We start from the raw sequence: 20803 nt of genomic DNA, 5'->3' as shown, positions 1-20803 counted from the left end.
CTTACAGGGTGTGTCTACACTCATACACACTTATCTCAACCTCTCACACTTTTTCATGCTCTCTGGAAATCCTGCACAAGGAAACAATGTTAGAAGTGAGGCAACAGCATAAATATTGTAAATGTAAATTTATAAAAATTGTTTTATATAGCTGTTATTTTGGGCGGCACGGTGGTGTAGTGGTTAGCGCTGTCGCCTCACAGCAAGAAGGTCCGGGTTTGAGCCCCGTGGCTGGCGAGGGCCTTTCTGTGTGGAGTTTGCATGTTCTCCCCGTGTCCGCGTGGGTTTCCTCCGGGTGCTCCGGTTTCCCCCACAGTCCAAAGACATGCAGGTTAGGTTAACTGGTGACTCTAAATTGAGCGTAGGTGTGAATGTGAGTGTGAATGGTTGTCTGTGTCTATGTGTCAGCCCTGTGATGACCTGGCGACTTGTCCAGGGTGAACCCCGCCTTTCGCCCATAGTCAGCTGGGATAGGCTCCAGCTCGCCTGCGACCCTGTAGAACAGGATAAAGCGGCTAGAGATAATGAGATGAGATGAGCTGTTATTTTGTCAGTGAGGAAACAATGATGCTGGTATGTCAATTTACAGTAAATACAGTGGTGCTTGAAAGTTTGTGAACCCTTTAGAATTTTCTATATTTCTGCATAAATATGACCTAAAACATCATCAGATTTTCACACAAGTCCTAAAAGTAGATAAAGAGAACCCAGTTAAACAAATGAGACAAAAATATTACACTTGGTCATTTATTTATTGAGGAAAATGATCCAATATTACATATCTGTGAGTGGCAAAAGTATGTGAACCTCTAGGATTAGCAGTAAATTTGAAGGTGAAATTAGAGTCAGGTGTTTTCAATCAATGGGATGACAATCAGGTGTGAGTGGGCACCCTGTTTTATTTAAAGAACAGGGATCTATCAAAGCCTGATCTTCACAACACATGTTTGTGGAAGTGTATCATGGCACGAACAAAGGAGATTTCTGAGGACCTCAGAAAAAGCATTGTTGATGCTCATCAGGCTGGAAAAGGTTACAAAACCATCTCTAAAGAGTTTGGACTCCACCAACCCACAGTCAGACAGATTGTGTACAAATGGAGGAAATTCAAGACCATTGTTACCCTCCCCAGGAGTGGTCGACCAACAAAGATCACTCCAACAGCAAGGCGTGTAATGGTCGACGAGGTCACAAAGGACCCCAGGGTAACTTCTAAGCAACTGAAGGCCTCTCTCACATTGGCTAATGTTAATGTTCATGAGTCCACCATCAGGAGAACACTGAACAACAATGGTGTGCATGACAGGGTTGCAAGGAGAAAGCCACTGCTCTCCAAAAAGAACATTGCTGCTCGTCTGCAGTTTGCTAAAGATCACGTGGACAAGCCAGAAGGCTATTGGAAAAATGTTTGTGGACGGATGAGACCAAAATAGAACTTTTTGGTTTAAATGAGAAGCGTTATGTTTGGAGAAAGGAAAACACTGCATTCCAGCATAAGAACCTTATCCCATCTGTGAAACATGGTGGTGGTAGTATCATGGTTTGGGCCTGTTTTGCTGCATCTGGGCCAGGACAGCTTGCCATCATTGATGGAACAATGAATTCTGAATTATACCAGTGAATTCTAAAGGAAAATGTCAGGACATCTGTCCATGAACTGAATCTCAAGAGAAGGTGGGTCATGCAGCAAGACAACGACCCTAAGCACACAAGTCGTTCTACCAAAGAATGGTTAAAGAAGAATAAAGTTAATGTTTTGGAATGGCCAAGTCAAAGTCCTGACCTTAATCCAATTGAAATGTTGTGGAAGGACCTGAAGCGAGCAGTTCATGTGAGGAAACCCACCAACATCCCAGAGTTGAAGCTGTTCTGTACGGAGGAACGGGCTAAAATTCCTCCAAGCCGGTGTGCAGGACTGATCAACAGTTACCGCAAACGTTTAGTTGCAGTTATTGCTGCACAAGGGGGTCACACCAGATACTGAAAGCAAAGGTTCACATACTTTTGCAACTCACAGATATGTAATATTGGATCATTTTCCTCAATAAATAAATGGCCAAGTATAATATTTTTGTCTCATTTGTTTAACTGGGTTCTCTTTATCTACTTTTAGGACTTGTGTGAAAATCTGATGATGTTTTAGATCATATTTATGCAGAAATATAGAAAATTCTAAAGGGTTCACAAACTTTCAAGCACCACTGTAAAATTACTGAAATTTTGTTTCACAGATCCCCTCTGATACATTTCTGGAAAAATAAATAAAATAAAACATTGAAAACTTGTACTCAGGCAGAGATTAAAAAAAAAAATTAAAAGCAAGCTGTCTGGACCAGAGGTTCTTATATCAAGTTATACAGAAAACTTCAGCAAATGTTTACTTAATTTCGTTTACAGCAGTAGAAATACAGCATGCGCTTAATGTTTGTCTATTCACCAATTTTTCCCTCATAATATTTCTGAATAAACCTTTGTTAATTCATTTTTGTAAACCCTTTAGAGATGGTAGAAATCAGTGACAGTGATCAGTGATCTGATCAGTAACAGATATAACAAGCTGTAAAACTTTCATCATGCTCGAACTTCAGAAGGTCAATTATATGTACATGCAAAACATTTTATGTGAATGCCCATATACCGTACATGTTTACACACCACACGAGGGACAGATTTTCACTGTGCGTGTGGTGATGATGATGATGGACACATTTGAGTCATAGTACTTCATGTTGGTCTCAGTTTCTTCTTCTTCTTCATCATCATCATCATCATCATCTCCACCACACTGGCAGCCATTCATCATGGCTCATTCCTAAAATGAGGAAACCATTAATTGCTACTATTTTTTAAACATCGACATGTCTTCTCTCCTCAGCTTCAGATGAGGAAGGTTTATTTATTTATAGTAAACATTTTTGTCCACTTCCTGTATATCTGATGTCCATCTATGTCTGCTGTTTAAGACATAAGATGCTTGAAAGCCTGCACAAAAGTATGGTTCAAGCTATTGCAAGACCTACTTTTTGTTGACGACCATGCTCTACTAGCATACTCTAAAGGAGACACCAAGATTCTTGTCGATCAGTTTTCAAGGGCTACTAAAAGATTTGGTCTTACCATCAGCATTAGGAAGACTGAAGTTCTCCACTAGCTGAAGCCAGGAGCTGCACCCTGTAATCCCATATTTACAGTAGAGGGTCAACAATTAAATGCAGTCAACAAATTCTGCTACCTTGGAGGCTTCCTATCTTAGAATGCCAGGATAGATGACGAGGTGACAGCCTGAATCAGCAAAACCAACGATGTGTATGGAAGACTCCAACACAGGTTATGGTTGGACCATGGTATTAAACTCAGCACCAAGATCACTGTGTCTCATACAGTCATGCTAACCATACTGTTATATGGATGTGAGACCTGGACATGTTACAGAACACACCTAAAGAAACTTGACAAATTCCACATGAGATGCCTGCGAAAGATCTGTAAAATCTCATGGAAAGCAAAAGTTTCAAACACTGGAGTCTGTGAGTGCTGTAAAAATGTTGGCATTGAGTCACTACTTATAAAAGCCCAGCTGTGATGGCCAGGTCATGTGATATATATGGACGACACCAGGATACCAAAGGCACTTTTCTACGGAGAGCTTGATGAAGGTAAAAGATCACAAGGGGGACAATAGAGATATAAAGATGTCCTTAAGTCAACCCCCAAAGCCTGCAGGATCAATCCTGAAGACTGGGAAACAATAGCAACAACCCGACCTGAATGGCACAGAATCTGTGATAGAGGTCTGAAGAAGTTTGAGACAACTGAGTTGAACAAACTAAGCAGTGCCAGCATGCACATAAAGAAGCCACCATTGTCCTGCCACCTCCAGGAGCAGACTTAATTTATTAGGACTGTGGGTGCAGCTGCCATTCCTGGATTGGCCTTATTAGCCATCGTAGGCACAAACACCGGCAGTAAATTAAATTTCTTGTACACAGAAAAAATGAGATCTGACAGACATGACAGCTCAGTCCGTCATCATGTCTGTGGTTCTGTAAGCACTGTAGGTCTCACTGTAAGCTGTATGTCCAATAAAACTGATTTTGATTCTGATCTTCAAATTCACTCCAAGAGCCTCAATTGATCGAGACATGATCCTCATGTACAGACAGTTCTTCATCTTCCACAAGGGGAACTCTTCTACATTTGCTTCATGTTCTTATGAGGACATTTCTATCATTTTATTATGATTATCTGGTTTTTTTTAACCATTTCTTCATTCTCAGTACTCGCAGGTCCAGTAGACCTGAACATCACATGTTATATGTTGCTGAGGAGAAGCAGCATCACCATGAGTTTACTGTGGATGGTAGCACCATACTGTAGGTGCTTTTGGATCAAACAGTTATAGGGACTTATTGAGAGGAACTACCCCCTGGGGATCTCCTCTGAGAACTATATGCCTTTTCTGTTTGCATTCACACCTCCAGTCGGAAAACCGAAGCGATGTAAGCCAGCTTGCTAACATGACATTAGTAGGAAATGCTAGTGAAGATTTTTATACTTCACTTAGACGCATCAAAATCACACTGTATTTCCTTTGTCTCATATACGTTCAATAAAGCCTGGACTTCACTGTCAGTCCATTTGGCCATGGTTTTTATTTTCTATTTTTTAACACCAGTGTTAAGATCTGTTGTTTACATGGCTAATGTTTTACACAGATTATAAAAATGGTGGTTGTTAATGCTGCATTGACTCATGTTTGACCAATCACCTTCATCGCTCATGGCTCCTCTTGTGCTGGGAGAGAACCTACCCTAAGGTTGGACCTAAAAACTCCTTCAAAATGGTGTTCTAAGAACTACCATCATCCTCAGTTCCTGCAGTGTGACAAAGAAAAAAGGGGAACAACAGTTCTAAGAACTATGAAAAAGTTCCCCAGATCCAAAAGCACCTAAAGATACTTAAATGTTCTTTTAACACACTTAGCTCTGCTTGAATATAGGGCACAGTTATAGAAGTGAGTTATTTATAATCACGCTATCTGTTATCACCCAGATGAGAATGGGTTCCCTTTAGAGTCTGGTTCCTCTCCAGGTTTCGTCCTTGTGTCATCTGAGGGAGTTTTGCCTCACCACTGTCACCTCAGGCTTGCTCATACTGAACAATGTGCAATATAAGGGCCTGTTTACACGAGGACGCTGTCGGGTAAAAACGACTAAATATTTTATCGGAAGTGCCTTTCGTCTACACGGGGACGGCGTTTCCGAGGCTGAAAAACGGAAAAAATTGAAAACGCCTTCCAGAGTGGATAAGTTAAAAACAGCCCCCATTGCATATCCGTCTAAACTACCCAATACGCGAAACTCTGCTCGGATCTGCTCACGTCGGGTACGCGTTTACATCATACATATGTCATATACTGTACATGCCAGCCCGGGAAGTAAGAAAGTAAGTAAAAAAGTAAGAGCATGTCTGATTACATCGATCCAACAGACCTTCAAGCTGCTCTGGCAGCTTTAATAAACGTCCAGGAGTCCTTCGAACATCTATACCGAATCTGCACATATACCGTTAATGAACAGAGGCGGGTATAGTATGCTCTTACTTTTTTACTTACTTTCTTACTTACCATAGCCAGAGTAGTCAAAGTTTTCGCGGCGCAGATCAGACAAGACGGAAGACGTTGCGCATGCGTGCAGACATAGTGGAGGTCTTTCACAGCACCACCTAGCTGCCTGGCATGCACATCCAATTGAATTCCACACATTTATGCGTCACCGTATAGACGCAGATTTCCTCCTTGAAAACGGTCGTGTAGACGTGGAAAAAAGTGAGAACGAAAACGGACTTTTGCGTTTTTGTTTCAGACCGTCCCCATGTAAAGTGGGCCTAAATGTGCAATATAATGTTCAATACCTCTCCTGCTAGATGTTTTTTTCCATATTTTATTTTTTATATTTGTATATGTTAATAATTAATTTATCTAGAAGTTTTCTTTATTTTCTTTCTCTGTTTATTCTGTAATGATGCTGCTGGAATTTTAATTTCCCTGAGGGAACCCTCCCAAAGGGATCAATAAAGTTTTATCTATCTATCTATCTATCTATCTATCTATCTATCTATCTATCTATCTATCTATCTATCTATCTATCTATCTATCTATCTATCTATCAAAATTTCTAAATTTAAATGGAAGTTGAATTGATGTAATCAGAAATCTTGCTTCTGGCTTGCTTTAAAGGTGCCCTTCCACCAAAAATGTTTAATACTGGCTCTTTTTGAAATACCATAGTTCACTCCGAGTTGCATATGCATGCTGCATGTGAAAATGTAATTCTACTCCCATTCCCTGTATTAGCTTATGAAAGAAAACAGTCGGAAAAATGAGCGGATCAGAAAAAGCCATACGAAGTTACGTCACTTTGAAAATTAGTATTCATGGTCTCGCCCACCTTGGCTTGCAACAGCCCATGGGAAGAAAGTGCGAGGAGAGAGACGTAATTTGCCCCGAGGCGCGGCGCAGTGCTCCGCATCAGTTTTGTTTCTAACGGCGGCTCCAGCCCGACTTTGCACGCTCGTAACTCGGGCAGGGGAGGTCCCAGCCTCCACAGACTTGGCAGCCAGCAGCCTCTGCCCTCTCCCGAATGAACCAGCACTGCCAGGGCTCATCAGCTCCCAGCCAGGGGATGTTATTCCCCCCACACACCCCGAGGCGAGCTCCACTCCGTACCTCATGCCTTGATGAGAGTCGCTGCCTCAGGGAGTATTCAAATAAATAAATGAATGAATGAATGAATGAATGAACAACTCCCTCCCAGTCACACATGCGCGTGCACACACACACACACACACACACACACACACACACACACACACAAGTGTTCTGGTTGGGGAGGGAGCTCCCTCCCTCTGCACTCCCTCTCCTCTTATAGGGGGCGGTCACTGGGGAAGACACACAAACACACGTTAATTCCAGTCAGGTGCAGTGATTCTGCCACTTACCTTCCCTGACTCCGCCCTCCATTCACAGACCAACGCTCAGCCACGCCCCCGCTGCCACATCTACATTGTTATTGGTCAAAACATCGATGTCGAGACCATAATAGCCAATCGAAACAGGTTTACAAAGACATACACATCCACTTGTTCTGACCCACTGGAGGTAGCGTCACAGTGCTGTTAGCCAATCAGAGGTAACACGTTTACTGATTGCGGTTAATCAATCAGAGGTAACACATTTACATGTCATGAATATTAACGAGTAAGAGCTGAAATCCTGTCATTCTCCCACCACCCACTCCTCCACCAAACTAGAACAGCCTGAAACAAGAGAACCACAGCATTTTTTTTCACCAAAACCGGCTCACAGGGCATTCATTCATACTAGAGACCACCGCACAATTAATGAAAAAATGATGCAAGGGGACCTTTAAAAACATTCTGTTTTAAAAAGAAAATGCAACACACCTAATGAAATTCAATCCCTAAGATATTTTCTGGGCTTTTTATTGTTAATCTGATTTGTCCACTAAACCACAAAGATAGGAGAAAACTATAAAGTCATACCACATGTTGGTAGGCCGACCTCGGTGCCCCACACTGGCCTCAGTGTCCTAGACCGGCTTCAGTGCCACAGACCAAGCTCAGTGCCCCAGAACGGCTTCAGTGCCCCAGACCAGGCTCAGTGCCCCACATTGGCCTCAGTGCCCTAAACTGGCTTCAGTGCCCCAGACCGGCTTAAGTAGCCCAGACTGGCCTCGGTGCCCCACACCGGCCTCAGTGCCCCAGACCAGTTTCAGTGCCCCAGACCGGCTTCAGTGCCCCAGACCAGGCTCAGTGCCCCACATTGGCCTCAGTGCCCTAAACTGGCTTCAGTGCCCCAGACCGGCTTAAGTAGCCCAGACTGGCCTCGGTGCCCCACACCGGCCTCAGTGCCCCAGACCAGTTTCAGTGCCCCAGACTTGCCTTGGTGCCCCAGACCAGTGCTTTATCCCAGACCAGGCTCAGTGCCCCACACTGGCCTCAGTGCCCCAGACCAGCCTCGGTGCCCCAGACAGACTTCGGTGCCCCAGACCAGGCTCAGTGCCCCACACTGGCCTTGTTGCCCTAGACCAGCTTCAGTGCCCCAGACCAGGCTCAGTGCCCCACACTGGCCTTGGTGCCCCAAATCTGTGCTTTATCCCAGACTGGCCTCAGTGCCCCACACTGGCCTTGGTTTCCGAGACTGGCACTTTATCCCACACTGGCCTCAGTACACACTGGCCTCAGTGCCTCACACCAGCCTTGGTGCCCCAGACTGGCACTTTATCCCACACCAGCCTCTGTGCCCCAGACTGGCTTCAGTGCCCCAGACCAGGCTCAGTGCCCCATACTGGCCTTGGTGCCCCAGACCAGTGCTTTATCCCACACACACCGGCCTCAATGCCCCAGACAGGCATCGGTGCCCCACACTGGCCTCAGTGCCCCAGACCAGCCTCAGTGCCCCACACTGGCCTTGTTGCCCTAGATCTGTGCTTTATCCCAGACTGGCCTCAGTGCCCCAGACCAGGCTCAGTGCCCCACACTGGCCTTGGTGCCCCAGATCTGTGCTTTATGCCAGACTGGCCTCAGTGCCCCACACTGGCTTCAGTGCCCCAGACCAGCCTCAGTGCCCCACACTGGCCTTGTTGCCCCAGATCTGTGCTTTATGCCAGACTGGCCTCAGTGCCCCACACTGGCCTTGGTGCCCCAGACCAGCACTTTATCCCACACCGGCCTCAGTACACACTGGCCTCAGTGCCTCACACCAGCCTCGGTGCCCCAGACTGGCACTTTATCCCACATGAGCCTCTGTGCCCCAGACTGGCTTCAGTGCCCCAGACTGGCCTTGGTGCCTCAGACCACTGCTTTATCCCACACCAGCTTCAGTACACACTGGCCTCAGTGCCCCAGACAAGCTTCAGTGCCCCAGACCAGGCTCAGTGCTCCACACCAGCCTTGGTGCCCCAGACCAGCACTTTATCCCACACCAGCCTCGGTGCCCCAGACTGGCTTCAGTGCCCCAGACCAGGCTCGGTGCCCCAGACTGGCCTTGGTGCCCCAGACTGGCCTCAGTGCCCATTCCACTTCTCTGGCTATTCATTATGATTCCTGTTCTAAACTTGTTTCTTACACATGAAAACTTTCAGCTTTTAGCTAATTCCAGAATATTTATAGTATTGTCTAATAATGTGCATTGTACTTGAGAAATAAACAAGCAAACAAATTAGTGATTTAATGCAATTTCCAGTGAGGGCAGAGACTGGGGTTCAGTTCTCTGTAAGGTAGAAGGTTCTTTCCTGGGTAAGAATGTAATACTGTATTAACCATCATTATATTAAATATCTTTTGGCAAATTATTAGATCTTTTCTTTATTCTAAAACTGCAAATGTGTTACCGAAATACAGATGAACCTTTAAAACAATATCAGTATCTTGTCTTTCTTTCACATTCCACAGACTGTAACAGTTTGGAGATCTCTGCAGGCAGTTTTATTTTTCCCCAACTGTGAAAGGCTTTTCTGTACCATGATGTTGCGCTCGCTAAAAGTATGAAAAGCAAAAATGATCAGGATATTTCTAATTGACTGTTTACTTAGGACTTTGGCCACACCCCTTTTCTGTTTCAGTTAGAGTTGCTCTTATGTTAAAATAGTCTGACGCTTGGACTTCGTGTGGCTATATGTATTATTATTATTATTATTATTATTATTATTATTATTAACACATGATGGACTTTGTGGTTATGAATGTAAAATTATTGTAAAATGAACCTTGTTCCTCATTTCCATCCTGGTCACATTTAAAGTAAACAACTGACAGCTTGCGGCAAAAACCGCCAGCACAAACCATGTAATCTTTTAAGAGAAGCTTTCGTAATTTTCTGTCGCCACCCAGACAAAGCTATTCACTGCAAGCTTGTTGATGTTTTAGTGCAGTACTGTTTGGTATTTGCACACATTAAGACAGGAGTGGCTGCAGGTTGACCCACATTACACTGAGATTATTGAAGATATCTCTAATTAAACACATTCTTTTGTTCTCCATTTAAACATTCTGTGGAAGGCATTAAGGGAATGCTAATAACACAACAATACACAGCCATGCCTCATGATGAATGGACATCTAATGAGTGTGCGTGTGTATTTGCAAAGCATTTTTTTTTTTTTAATTTCTGGTTACACAACCTGTTTCATCATTAGTCTCTATTAAGTGCAGGTTCATTCACAGGGTTGAGGTTTATAAAGAAAAGAAAGTGCAATGTGGAAAATATTGCTACGCAAATCAAAGCCTGTTGTGAGAGCTATAAAGAAAAGAAATGACTTGAAACACCCTCATCCTGGACACTGTACTTTGATTATGTCCTTTACTTTAAGTTAAATTAAAATTGTTGTGTTAGAAATTTTTTAGGAGTCTCTTTGTTAAACATTTCCAGGATAGCGATGAAAAATTATGTTCAGTTTGTGTTCCTATCAGAAGCTTTCACTGCTGTGAGGAAGAGGTAAGAAGTTGTTGTGAACTGTGAACTAACGCCCTGAGACACGGTGGCTGAATACGCCAAGCATGACCAAGTCACAGTTTTAAATTTGTGGCCTTTAATGTATCTCTCACTCAAAAAAAAAAAAAAACATTGGATTTACTTAACCGAGTTATGGCAACCGGTCCCATGAAACTGTGTTAATTTAGATGTATTGAATACAGTTATGTTGAGTTTTTCAACACATAACTGTATTCAATACATCTAAATTAACACAGTTTTGTTGGACCGGTTGCCATAACTCGGTTAAGTAAATCCAATGTTTTATTTTTTTTGAGTGCTTTTGCTAAACTGCTGGTGAGAAAGTTTGGAGTTGCTAGGTGGTGTGATGTCTCTTGAACGTTATTGGTTGTGGAAATCAGTTGAGCCTTTTAACACAGTCCATCTCTGACTTCCTGCTTCAAAGGAAATACAGCATACAGAATCAAATCACAGTTCTGGGTTTCTACATTGGCAAGAAATGCTATGAAGTTCAGCAACTTGCTCCTGGATGGACTTCCATCAGGGTGCCATAATGACCTGACATTGTCTTCATTCACCCTGAAATGGAATAACAACCCTCCCCCTCCCTCCCACTTTACCTGATGGAAATGGTCAAATCCCATACTATGCATCAAGCTCCATGGATATTCAAGCACAGCAAGTAGAACCTTTGTAGTGGCACCTACTTCCCAAGTTCCTCAATAGCTAGGTTCCATTGCTGTGTTGCGTAAAATTGCAAATGGTTCATGTTTCCATTCAGTGCTGTGATGCAGTTAAAGCTGAATTCCTTTTGCAAGAGTCCTTCAGATCTCTGGGACCTGATATTTGGCACGGGATTTCAATTTCATCCATTGCAGTCCCTTGGTAAAATTTTCTATAGATTTCTATAGAAAAAAATCTATAAAAATTCTATAAAATTTCTAAATGAAATTTTATAGAATTTTTATAGACTTTTTGTAGAAATTTTATAGAGTTTTAATAGAAATTTTATAGAGTTTTTATAGAAACTTTATAGAGTTTTAATAGAAATTTTATAGAGTTTTAATAGAAATGTTATAGAGATTATACATAGAAATCTTATAGAATTCCTATAGAAAGTCAACAGAATGATTGGTTCTTGAGAATGGTTTATATTTCGTATCTGAACATTTAAAGCATAAGAAACAAGAAATAAATAATTCCTGCTTTCACTTAAGAGATGGTCGGATTGGGACCCTGCAGTTAGTGGTTGCAGTGTGTAAAAATGAATCTCATCTCATCTCATTATCTGTAGCCGCTTTATCCTTCTACAGGGTCGCAGGCAAGCTGGAGCCTATCCCAGCTGACTACGGGCGAAAGGCGGGGTACACCCTGGACAAGTCGCCAGGTCATCACAGGGCTGACACATAGACACAGACAACCATTCACACTCACATTCACACCTACGCTCAATTTAGAGTCACCAGTTAACCTAACCTGCATGTCTTTGGACTGTGGGGGAAACCGGAGCACCCGGAGGAAACCTACGCGGACACGGGGAGAACATGCAAACTCCACACAGAAAGGCCCTCGCCGGCCACGGGGCTCGAACCCAGGACCTTCTTGCTGTGAGGCGACAGCGCTAACCACTACACCACCGTGCCGCCCGTAAAAATGAATGTGAAGATGATATATGTAACTGTAAAAAAGAATTGTACTGTATATTTCGACGTTTAACATCTACTCAAATAATGTTTCAATTAAATACAGGTATATATAAAGTTAAGGGGCATCAAATTAGAGAGGTTGAAATCACTAATGAATTGATAGCATGTAATTTATCTGATATAGCAAATAAGTATATTTACATGAAAATACAAAGAAAGACGTTTGTTTCACTTCTTCCAAATGCCATTGAGCTTGACTGAAAATTAATGTATAGCATATATCAGCGTTTATTTTGGAAGTACATTTATTAAATTATGTCTTAAACTGTAATTTACATTTGGATCAATTGAGTTGTTGATCAGAAGTGTTATTATGTGAGATAAAGTAAATGAAATAAAGAACATTTTTATTGGAGATAAGTACTAAAGTTGTTCTTTGGATGCAAGGCCTTTTGTCTCAGACTGGAATTTCTGTAGGGTCTTTAAAATCCACCAAGTTGTGTTTTTATGGAAATAACCATTATGAAATTTATAAAATTCTGTTGGCCCTAATAAAGTAGAGCTTCTATAGAACTCTGTATCAGTTCTATAGAAATTGTTTTCTATAGACTACTATTTATATAGAATTCTGTTGAGATTCTATAGAAGCTGTTTTCTATAGAGTACAACTTCTATAGAATTTATACTATTTCTATGCAACTTCTATAGAAACTATTTTCTATAGAGTATTAGTTCTATAGCGTTCTATAGAAATTGTATAGAAAGAGGGGTTTCTATAGGATTTTCTATAGAGTTTCTATAGAATTCTAAAAAACATTTTGACAAGGGGTGGCTGCTTCCATTTCGATGCACTTCTGTGTGAAATGGTCTGGAAAAACCACCTCATGAAAGTGTATAAACCTTTCTGCGATATTTGAAGGTTTTCTTCAGAATTCACTTGTTTCCATTATACATTTTTACAACCCCGTTTCCAGAAAAGTCAGGATATTTTTCAAACTACAATAAAAACAAAAATCAGTGGTCTGTTAATTCACATGAACCTTTTATTTAACTGACAAAAGTACAAAGAAAAGATTGTCAATAGTTTCACTGACCAACTTAATTCCATACATCTATTATCTGTAGCCGCTTATCCTATGCAGGGTCGCAGGCAAGCTGGAGCCTATCCCAGCTGACCATGAGCGAAAGGCGGGGTTCACCCTGGACAAGTTGCCAGGTCATCACAGGGCTGACACATAGACACAGACAACCATTCACACTCACATTCACACCTACGCTCAATTTAGAGTCACCAGTTAACCTAACCTGCATGCCTTTGGACTGTGGGGGAAACCGGAGCACCCGGAGGAAACCCACACAGACACGGGGAGAACATGCAAACTCCACACAGAAAAGCCCCCATTGGCTGCTAGACTTGAACCCAGAACCTTCTTGCTGTGAGGCGACAGTGCTAACCACTACACCACCATGCCACCCTACCAACTTAATTGTATTTTGTAAAAATGAATGAAGTTAGAATTTGATGCCTGTAACACACTCAAAAAAAGTTTGGACAGCAGCATTACTACCATTGTGTTACATCACCTTTCCTTTAATAACACTTTTTAATCATATGGGATCTGAGGATGCTAATTGTTGTAATTAGCATCTGAGGACGCTAATTGTTGGAATTTTTGTCCATTCTTGCTTGATACAAGACTTCAGTTGCTCAACAGTCTGTGGTCGTCGTTGTCTGATTCTCCTCTTTATGATGCGCCATACATTCTCAATAGGAAACAGAGCTGGACTGGCAGCAGGCCAGTCAAGCACACGCACTCTGTGTCTATGAAGCCACGCAGTTGTAGCACATGCAGAATGAAGCCTGGCATTGTCCTGCTGAAATAAACATGGACTTCCCAGGAAGAGACATCACCTTGATGAATATGTCTCTCTAAAAACCCAATATATGCCCCAATATATCAATGGTACCTTCACACACATGTACATGGGCACTGATGCCCCCCATACCATCACAGATGCTGCTTTTACACCTTTCTCTGATAATAAACTGAATGGTCATGTTCACCTTTGGCACTGAGAACTCAACATGTGGTTTTCCTAAAAATGAGCTGAAATGTGACTCATCTGACCACAGCACACGTTTCCACTGTCTTTCAAGCCATCTGAGTTCAGACCCAGAGAAATGGGCGGCGTTTCTGCATAGAATTGATGAGTGGCTTCCTCCTTGTGTAACACAGTTTCAGGTTGCATTTCTGGATGCAGTGGCAGACTGTGTTAAGTGACAACAGTTTTCTGAAGTCTTCCTGAGCCCATGTGGCTATATTTGTCACGTTAGCATGATGGTTTCTCAGGCAGTGCTGCCTTAGGGCTCAAAGGTCACACATTTACCAGTGGTCTCTGACCCCGCCCTTTACGCACTGAGATGTCTCTGAATTCCCTGGATCTTTTCACAATATTATGTTCTGTAGATTTTGAAAGACCTAAATCTTGTGTTGAGAAACGTTCTTTTTGAATTGACGAATGATTTTCTCATGAATTTTGACACAAAGGCATGAGCCACGCCCCATCCTTGCTTGCAAAGACTGAGCCTTTGGTGTTGCTCCTTTTATACCTAATCATGTTCCCAATTAACCTGTTTATTGTGGAATCTTCCAAAATGGGGTTAGTTGAATATCCTATAAACTTTTCAGTCTTATTTTGCCTCTGTCCCAACTTTTTTGAGTGTGTTACAGCATCAAATTTTAACATCATTTATATTTACAAAATACAATTAAGTTGGGGGCGGCACGGTGGTGTAGTAGTTAGCGCTGTCACCTCACAGCAAGAAGGTCCGGGTTCGAGCCCCGTGGCCAGCGAGGGCCTTTCTGTGCGGAGTTTGCATGTTCTCCCCGTGTCCGCATGGGTTTCCTCCAGGTGCTCCGGTTTCCCCCACAGTCCAAAGACATGCAGGTTAGGTTAACTGGTGACTCTAAATTGAGCGTAGGTGTGAATGTGAGTGTGAATGGTTGTCTGTGTCTATGTGTCAGCCCTGTGATGACCTGGCGACTTGTCCAGGGTGTACCCCGCCTTTCGCCCGTAGTCAGCTGGGATAGGATCCAGCTCGCCTGCGACCCTGTAGAACAGGATAAAGCGGCTACAGATAATGAGATGAGATGAGACAATTAAGTTGATCAGTAAAACTATTGAAAATCTTTTCTTTGAACTTTTGTCAGTTAAATAAAAGTACACATGAATTAACAAATCAAACATTTTTGTTTTTATTACATTTTGGAAAATATCCCAACTTTTCTGGAAATGGGGTTATAGTTTGAGATTTCAAATTGCAGGTTAATAGAAACCCACCTTTTGTCTTATGTCATGGGGGGGGGGGGGACACTGTTATTGCTAACTTAGCATTACTCTGGTGTTTTGATTATGGTTAGTTCTGAAAAACAAAATGTCTTTTTCCATTCACTTTTTACTTTCCAGCAACGTTCAACATTGCTGGAATCCTTGATCATTTTAATGATGAATCCAGTGTAGAAGTCGTGAAGATGGACAGCATTGGAGCAAACGTTGAACTAATGGCACTGATGGCAGTATTAGCTTTAAAGTTGAAGCTTTGGAAGTTGATCTATTTGAGCAGGAGATGAGAGATAAAATAAATTCCAGTGAAGTCACATGTTAATTCTAAAAATTAATATGCAGATTGTTCAGGGGGGAGTTTTACTTTAGTGTTTGGTTAATGTCAATTAAAGTCCTGAGCAGGGGTAAAGTTAGCTGGATGTGGATTTTTTAAAGTGAAGATTTGCGAGTAGCCCTGTGATGACCTGGCGACTTGTCCAGGGTGAACCCCGCCTTTCGCCCGTAGTCAGCTGGGATAGGCTCCAGCTTGCCTGCGACCCTGTAGAACAGGATAAAGCGGCTACAGATAACGAGATGAGAGATGAGAAGATTTGCGAGTTTGTCAAACAAGTTCGCCCTCTAGTGGCTTTTACATCCGACCCCCTGAAATAGACATGATTTCAAAACTGATGGATTTCATGATGCTGTGATCTGACAGTTACTTTTGTGTGTAACTTAAAGAAGCCATTGAGATGATGAAATGGTAATGCGTGCACTGGATGTAGGAGATTTTATCACACTATTTGGAATTATTGATTTAGTAAAATAAAAATAATGCAGATGTTTATGTTAATTTGATGTGTTCTCCTGGAGAAAGAAACTCTACACAGTATGAAGGATAAGCTAACCAAGCAGTCATCTGCTACACTTATAGAGAAACTTTAACGCCATTCATAACTTTATCCATAAAATATGGTTGAGATGCTGAAAGTTACTGAATGATTGATAATGAGTTGTGTATAATATAATAAATATTCTGTATGTTTGAATCCTACACTTGCTTGATGAGGTTCATTAGGTTCATCTGATGTCTTCTCTGTTTTTTTGCTTATTAGGTTACAACATGCTGATTCTGAATCAGTTCTCCTGCTTCTCTCTCTCTCTCTCCCTGGGTTTCCATGAGCCACCCAGATGTTCCAGCCTGTGAGTCAGCAACTTATGAAATACATAAACCAGAAGTGTGTGTGTGTGTGTGTGTGTGTGTGTGTGTGTGTGTGTGTGTGTGTGTGTGTGTGTGCGCGCGCGCGCGCGCAGTGGGTGATATAAGGCAGGATGTAGGAATCTCCAGACATATCCATGCCAAAAACCTGCAAACTGAAACCAGGAATGATTAAATATGGGTGTCTTCTTATCATCACTCTCCGACTCGCTGTCATTTTAAATGTCCAACATGCTGCAGTATAATACACTCCATCATTTTCATTCAGTAGGCACCCTAGAGAGCACACAAGGCTCTTTGGACTGAGACATCTGCGAAAATCATCGATAACGTTGGAGTTTTGGCAGAAAGTAAACTCGGACCTGAACAGATTTCCAGCACTGTGTTACTGAGAGTTTACAGAGAGAGTTTTACTTATAATGTCTAATAAAGAAAAACCTTTTTTGATTTAACGCTTTTTTTCTAATTTATTTTGGTTCAGTTTCTCTTAATGAAAATGTGTTTCTGAGGCTGGGCTCCTCAGCCAAAGAGCTTTTCCACCATTATTGTTTATATTGATCACTGAGGTGAAAATAAGATTGGCAGATTTTATAGCAGGAGGATGAAAGTGTGAATAAGTAAAGACTGAGGTCATGCTTTCAGAGTTTGGAGTGTAATCAATGCCAGTGTAAGGGTTGTTGGTGGTCAGCTGGTTAGTTGGTCAGTATGAGCTTCATTGGAGTTTAGAAGGAAATTGGATGGATGCTAGTTGAATATTTCTTATCTACATGGTTAGTAATTATTCTGATGTGGTTTGGAGCTTGGCTGAAGGCACATTTGTTAAATGGAGGTTAGCTGGACAGAGGTTATGTTACATGGATGGTAGATGAAGGCTAAATAGTGAGATGGAGGTTAGTTGGATGAAGGCTAGATGGTGAGATGGAGGTTAGTTGGATGAAGGTTAGATGGTGAGATGGAGGTTAGTTGGATGAAGGTTAGATGGTGAGATGGAAGTTTGTTCCTCAATTAAATGTAATGAATTTACTTTAAATATACAGTGGGGCAAAAAAAGTATTTAGTCAGTCACCAATTGTGCAAGTTCTCCCAGTTAAAAAGATGACAGAGGCCTGTAATTTTCATCATAGGTATAGCTCAACTATGAGAGAGAAAATGAGAAAAAAAATCCAGAAAATCACATTGTCTGATTTTTAAAGAATTTATTTGCAAATTATGGTGGAAAATAAGTATTTGGTCAATAACAAAAGTTCATCTCAATACTTTGTTATATACCCTTTGTTGGCAATGACAGAGGTCAAATGTTTTCTGTAAGTCTTCACAAGGTTTTCACACACTGTTGCTGGTATTTTGGCCCATTCCTCCATGCAGATCTCCTCTAGAGCAGTGATGTTTTGGGGCTGTCGCTGGGCAACACGGACTTTCAACTCCCTCCAAAGATTTTCTATGGGGTTGAGATCTGGAGACTGGCTAGGCCACTCCAGGACCTTGAAATGCTTCTTACGAAGCCACTCCTTCGTTGCCTGGGCGGTGTGTTTGGGATCATTGTCATGCTGAAAAACCCAGCCACGTTTCATCTTCAATGCCCTTGCTGATGGAAGGAGGTTTTCACTCAAAATCTCACGATACATGGCCCCATTCATTCTTTCCTCTACACGGATCAGTCGTCCTGGTCCCTTTGCAGAAAAACAGCCCCAAAGCATGATGTTTCCACCCCCATGCTTCACAGTAGGTATGGTGTTCTTTGGATGCAACTCAGCATTCTTTCTCCTCCAAACACGACAAGTTGAATTTTTACCAAAAAGTTCTATTTTGGTTTCATCTGACCATATGACATTCTCCCAATCCTCTTCTGGATCATCCAAATGCTCTCTAGCAAACTTCAGACGGGCCTGGACAGGTACTGGCTTAAGCAGGGGGACACGTCTGGCACTGCAGGATTTGAGTCCCTGGCAGCGTAGTGTGTTACTGATGGTAGCCTTTGTTACTTTGGTCCCAGCTCTCTGCAGGTCATTCACTAGGTCCCCCCCGTGTGGTTCTGGGATTTTTGCTCACCGTTCTTGTGATCATTTTGACCCCACAGGGTGAGATCTTGTGTGGAGCCCCAGATCGAGGGAGATTATCAGTGGTCTTGTATGTCTTCCATTTTCTAATAATTGCTCCCACAGTTGATTTCTTCACACCAAGCTGCTTACCTATTGCAGATTCAGTCTTCCCAGCCTGGTGCAGGTCTACAATTTTGTTTCTGGTGTCCTTTGACAGCTCTTTGGTCTTGGCCATAGTGGAGTTTGGAGTGTGACTGTTTGAGGTTGTGGACAGGTGTCTTTTATACTAATAGCGAGTTCAAACAGGTGCCATTAATACAGGTAACGAGTGGAGGACAGAGGAGCCTCTTAAAGAAGAAGTTACAGGTCTGTGAGAGCCAGAAATCTTGCTTGTTTGTAGCTGACCAAATACTTATTTTACCGAGGAATTTACCAAATAATTCATTAAAAATCCTACAATGTGATTTCCTGGATTCTTTCCCCCCATTTTGTCTCTCATAGTTGAAGTGTACCTATGATGAAAATTACAGGCCTCTCTCATCTTTTTAAGTGGGAGAACTTGCACAATTGGTGGCTGACTAAATACTTTTTTTGCCCCACTGTATTTAAAGATACAATTTCAAAAGTACCATTGTGGCTTCCCTTACTGGTGGGCATGACACACACACACCAGTATATACTGGAACACTCTTTCCAACTTCACCCCATTCAACATGGTGAACTTTAGGAAATTGTGCAGCAGTTAAGTTCTACAGCATGTGCTCTGGACTTAATGCTGACTAAGTTGTGTAAAAATGTGTTCAGCTGCTTGGTAGATCTTGTCCTTGAGATGATTAATGCCTCCCTACTCTCTGGAATCTTCTCCACATGTCTTAATCAAGCTATTACAACCCCACTGTTAAAGTGTAAACCTGATCCATTTGTTTGCAAGAACTACAGACCAATTAAAACTACAAAACTTCCATTCCTGGAAAAAAAAATACTTGAAAAGGTTGTATACCAACAATCACATATGTATCTGTCTAATAGCAATGTGTTTGATGTCTGGTTTCAGAGTTAACCTTCATACAGAACCTCCCCTAGTGAGATTTGTCTCAAAGAGTCTCAATCCTGGTACTTCTTCTTGACCTCAGTGCAGCCTTCGATACGGTTGAACTTGTAATTTTTATCCAGCAACTTGAACACTATTTAGGCCTTAGAGGCACATTTCTTAACTGGCTCTCTTCTTATCTTATTGGAAGATCTTTCTCTGTTCCCATTGGCAACTTTAAATCTGATAAAGTTGACATTCCATATGGAGTCCCTCAGGGTCAGTTCTTGGTCTGCTGTTGTTTAATTCGTATATGCTCCAGCCTGGGTCCATAATTCAGCCATACAACATTTCATATCACTCATATGCTGATGACACACAGTTATACATATCAGTTTCAACCCACAACCTTAATGTCATGGATGACCTCATTCAGTGCATTTCATATTAAAATGGCCAAAAATTTCTTACAGTTAAATGAGAACAAAAAAGATATTCATCTCACAGGTCCCAAGGCTCTGAGGTTCCAGTTTCAATCATTATTAACTCTCATCTCATCTCATTATCTCTAGCTGCTTTATCCTGTTCTACAGGGTCGCAGGCAAGCTGGAGCCTATCCCAGCTGACTATGGGCGAAAGGCGGGGTACACCCTGGACAAGTCGCCAGGTCATCACAGGGCTGACACATAGACACAGACAACCATTCACACTCACATTCACACCTACGGTCAATTTAGAGTCACCAGTTAACCTAACCTGCATGTCTTTGGACTGTGGGGGAAACCGGAGCACCCGGAGGAAACCCACGCGGACACGGGGAGAACATGCAAACTCTGCACAGAAAGGCCCTCGCTGGCCACGGGGCTCAAACCCGGACCTTCTTGCTGTGAGGCAACAGTGCTAACCACTACACCACCGTGCCGCCCATTATTAACTCCCCTGTCAGTAAAACCTTATGAGCATTAAATATTTTATAATTGCTGCATCTCTTTCTATTAGTCAAGTTTATTCAAGTCAACTTTTTTTTTATAA

Source organism: Neoarius graeffei, chromosome 1, assembly GCF_027579695.1.
Source record: "Neoarius graeffei isolate fNeoGra1 chromosome 1, fNeoGra1.pri, whole genome shotgun sequence".
In the NCBI taxonomy this organism is placed as follows: domain Eukaryota; kingdom Metazoa; phylum Chordata; class Actinopteri; order Siluriformes; family Ariidae; genus Neoarius; species Neoarius graeffei.
The sequence above is the reverse complement of the archived record's forward strand: the minus strand, read 5'-3'. Positions refer to the sequence as shown.